This window comes from Portunus trituberculatus, chromosome 34 (assembly GCF_017591435.1).
Source record: "Portunus trituberculatus isolate SZX2019 chromosome 34, ASM1759143v1, whole genome shotgun sequence".
Taxonomy (NCBI): domain Eukaryota; kingdom Metazoa; phylum Arthropoda; class Malacostraca; order Decapoda; family Portunidae; genus Portunus; species Portunus trituberculatus.
The window spans coordinates 3,185,001-3,190,000 of NC_059288.1; the positions used below are offsets into that span (position 1 = coordinate 3,185,001).

The window sequence follows — 5,000 nt, forward strand, 5'->3', positions numbered from 1 at the left end:
ACATGATTATAAATATTTAGGGGTGCAAATTGATGACAAAATAACTGGTGATGTAAACACAAAGAAGGTGTATGGCAAATGTATGCAGAGAATTCACTTTCTGAGAATTTTAAGAAATCTAAAAGTTGAAAATACTATTCTTGCTATGTTCTATAAGTCTGTTATTGAGTCAACTCTGTGTTTTGGTTTAACAACGCTGTATGGGTGCTTCACTGTAAAAAACAAGAAGAAACTCAAAAAGGTTGTGAGAATTGCTGATAAATTGGGTGTAAAGGTAACAACACTAGATAACCTATATTCTAGAAATGTATTGTGTACAACTAGGAAAATAATGAACGACAATACCAATCCTCTCAATGATAACTACGTGTTCTTAAGATCTGGAAAAAGATTGGGTTTGCCTTCACAGAAAACATCTAGATATAAAAATTAATTTGTACCAGTTAGCATTAAATTGTATATATAATTGTGTCCATGCAAAAAGGTGAAGTTATTGCTTCCACTGTGATTTCGATTCTGATGCAGGATAAATTTACAGCATGGTGTTTTTAAAATAGTGTAGCGTATATAGTTTTAGTCTTGGACCTTACCTTGTCACAGATACTTTATTGTGTGTTGTACTGTATGTGTGTTGTAACTGTAACTTTGAATGATCTGGATCCACAAAGAGTTTAAATTTGTATGTATCATTACAAATTGACTAGATAAAGTATTTACTATTATTATTATTATTATTATTATTATATGAATCAATTTTATACAACGAATTACTACATTACTTGTGAAAATAATGAATTACGCTGCATTCCTTCCTGACAATCGATGTTTATATGTATACAAGAATTAAAGTATGTAATATAACGAAACATCACAATATTACTGACTTTATTACGACAAAACAAGGACCAATCTCCTGCTTGTACCAAAACAGCTTTTCTTGTATTACTCAAACCAAAACAATGGATTCATCTTAAATTTCTCGCACCAAAACTAAAAGTTAAAAAAATAAATAATAATAATAGAATGAAATAAAATAAATGAATAAACAAATAAATAAAATGAAAAATGTTGATCTAATATTTCTAACCTCAAGGCAACAAATAACTCTGACGCTTCTTACCAAAACAATGAGTTACATCTTTACACCTCACACCTGAACTGACCACACCACCTTGACACGCACACTGGGACGCTGCATGGGGACTCGAAACCACTTACAACCTTCGACAGGAGGAAGAAATGAACACAGAAGCCAAGGCAGGGCAGGTGAGAGGAGATGACCGCTTCCACTGAACTCCAGAGACGGTGGACAAAATACTGCAGTCCCTCCTTGCCTCAGCCTGTCCAGCCGATAACAAAAAGTGGAGATTTCGTGACACTGACTTGACCTTCCTTGTAAACTTTCCCGTCACGTAGTAATAAGTTAAATTTATTCCCTCACACGCTAAGAATTATGGGAGGTTATATTCTAGTACGTTATGTGTATCAGTAATGGTTTTATTGTTGTTAGTGGGTTTAGACGCATAGAAAACGTAACATGAGGAAGCCAAGGTGAAGGGAATCGAACGCTCTTGTTTACACGTTGCCATGGTAACTATGTTGATACATGGAATTCAATACTGTTTTCTTATGCCGTTCCTGAATACACTCAACTGGCCATCTCTATTTCTGCCTACCTACCTAACGAATTATTCACGAGAGAGAGAGAGAGAGAGAGAGAGAGAGAGAGAGAGAGAGACTGTCTTCCTTCCAGCTACTTCCCTCCTTGCTTCTCTTGTTTTCTTTTATTGTTTGTTTCTCGACTTTCCTTCCTTTTCCTTCTGTTTCCCGTTCTGTTTTCTCTCAGTTTTTATTCATTCCTTATTTCCCCATTTTTTTTCTTCTTATCTATTTCATTTTTTTCTTAATTGTTTTCAGAATTATGTATATTTTTCATGTATATTTCGTCCTCATTCAATATATACATTTTTCTTTCTTCTCTATGTCCTACTTCGTATTTTTTTTTTCCTTCTCTCTCTCTCTCTCTCTCTCTCTCTCTCTCTCTCTCTCTCTCAAATAACTTACATACATGTATCTATTCACATAATGCATCTGACATACCCATTTACCTATCTATCTATCTATCTATCTATCTATCTATCTGTCTGTCTATCTATCTATCTATCTATCTATCTATCTATTTTTCCACTCATATAATCTTACACGCGCGTATTTGCCTGATGAAGTTACATTATTTGATTATTTACAGGCATATTTTCAACCTTCAACGGTAATATTTCCATACTGCAGCAAAATTGTTATAAAATTAAGAGTTACTTTCTGAAATCATTTTGGTATCCGATTAATATTTCGTTTTCTATGAATTGAATACAGAAAACGTACATCCAGGAGAAATTTCTTTAAATGTTTTGTTATTCGAGAGAGAGAGAGAGAGAGAGAGAGAGAGAGAGAGAGAGAGAGAGAGAGAGAGAGAGAGAGAGAGAGAGAGAGAGAGAGAATAACACTTCCACTCATAACTGACTTAAAACACACACACACACACACACACACACACACACACACACACACACACACACACACACACACACACACACACACACCCACATACACACACACACAAATAACTCATAACCTGAACAAGTCCCAGAATAAACACAACCCTCAGGTCAAATCAGGTTGAGAACAAATATATGTATAGGCCTAAATAGACGCAGCCTGACGATTCTATACACTGAATGACCTGATGGGTTTAGAATCGCTGTGTTTCTGTGGGACTGGGAACACTATTTTGAGTCACCGATGGCATTACTACTCTTTAGAGGTTCCAGTTGAAATGAAACGGATTTTTAAAGGTGTTTTTGATTCCAGGGAGAGATTTTTCTAAAAGATTCTGAGTCAATTCAAATGAAACGGAGGGTGAGATTCCAGACAGATTAACAAGATTTCTAAATTATTAACTGGAGAAACTTTTTGAGGATTCCAGGGACTATTAACATGATTTCTACCTATTAACTGGAGAAACACCTCCACTGAAAACACCTTCTGAAAAAGCTCTAGTTGAAATGAAATGAAATGAGGTGTTATTATGATTCTAGTGACAGATTAACAAGATTTCCACATTATTAACTGGAAAAAGTGATTAACATATTCTAAATCACCTCCACTACTTTCAAAAGGCTCTAATTGAAAAGAAACTGATTTTTAATGAGTTTTTGTGATTCCAGGGACAGATTAACATGATTTCTATATTATTAACAGGAGAAACTCAGGATCATATTTTAAATCACCTCTGAATACACTTCTACTGATCTAAAAGCCTCTAGTTCAAGTGTACCAGATTTTTGAAGGCATTTATTTTTTATGGTTCCAGTAACAGATTAATAAGATTTCAACATTATTAACAAGACAAACTGAGGACCATATTCCAAATCACCTCTAGCTCCACCTCCACTAGTCTATAAGGCTCTAGTTGAAATGTAACGAATTTTTTTTTTTTTTTTTTTTGTGGTTCCAGTAACAGATTAACAAGATTTTTTTTACATTATCAACACGACAGACTCAGGACCATATTCCAAATCACCGCTGGCTGCACCTCCACTGCTGTAAAAGGCTCTACTGGAAATGAAACGGATTTTTTAAAGATGCTTTTTTCATGATTCCAGTGACAGATTAACAAGATTTCTACATTACTAACCGGAGAAACTCAGGACCTTATATTGAATTCCTTCCGCTCCTCTAAAAGGCTCAAGTTGAAATTAAACAGATTTTCAATGGTGTTTTTTTGTGGTTCCAGTGACAGAATAACAAGATTTTTACATTATTAACTGGAAAAACACTCGCGAACCGGGCTATTAATTTCTGTGGGCTTTGTCACTTTGATAAGAGCCGTAGTGAGAGCAGAGGGTTTTATAATATGGGTCTAAATGCAATGAAAACTTAACATAGCTTCTCTTCCACTGGTTGTAGGTAAACACACAAACACTCCTTCCTTCACCAGAACTTCACATACACAAACCTAAGTAGGCCCTTTTTTTTATACTATGTGGGCTTTTCACGAGAATTTGTGGGCTAAAGGGGGTTACGAGGCCTTTCTTTTGATACATATACGTTTGTTGCCCTTGGTCGGTTTTTCCTTCTTACGTACAAACAATAAATAAAAAAAAAATCACCTACAAACACACACCAAGTCATATAAAGGTCCCTGTGAAGTCATAAGGTGATAAGATGGTCACAGTGAAGCCCAAGTGAAGAGTTTGTGCGACTTGTGACGTGACAGAATCAGTAGGGATGTCAGAGGCGAACGATTACCTTGACGTCAACACAAGGAAATACAGTGTTGAATGGATGTGTGTCTTCTGTCAATTTTTATTTTAGTTAAAAAATATTCACACAACTTCACTGGTTAAACTTGAAGCCACACAAATATAAAGGAATATATTATCGAGAGGACGAAGCTCATGGTGGTGGTGGTAGCAAATAGTCGATGATGATGATGATGATAATAATAATAATAATAATAATAATAATAATAATAATAATAATAATAATAATAATAATAATAATAATAATAACAATAAGCATAAATAAATACACAAAAAATATATACGTAGATATTGAGTATACACGAAAAAAACTTAACTAAACGCAATCATTTTATTTCCTCCTTCGTAAATTTCATCAGTAACACATCGAGGCACATCAGAAAGTGAGGAAATGGTGGTGAAAGACTACTACTACTACTACTACTACTACTACTATAATCTATTACTGATACTACTATTATAACCACAACTACAAGTACTACCATAACTTTTAACACTACTACAACTATAGCAACTACTACTATACACATACTACTACTACTACTACTACTACTACTACTACTACCACCACCACCACCACCACCACCACCACCAGCGTTACCAACTCCCATTGTTTTCCGTATATCATGAATGAGAGGCGCCAAGCTGTCTGGCTGCACCCCGTGACGTCACTCAGGT

At 35.0% G+C, this 5,000-nt stretch overlaps 1 protein-coding gene across 2 annotated transcripts in view; it reads right to left on the bottom strand.

Moving 5' to 3' along the window:
- The window catches only part of LOC123512598 (sperm-associated antigen 1-like), a 199,171-nt gene that overhangs the window by 12,960 nt on the left and 181,211 nt on the right, over positions 1-5,000 (bottom strand). The gene's annotated exons all lie outside the window — the stretch shown is intronic.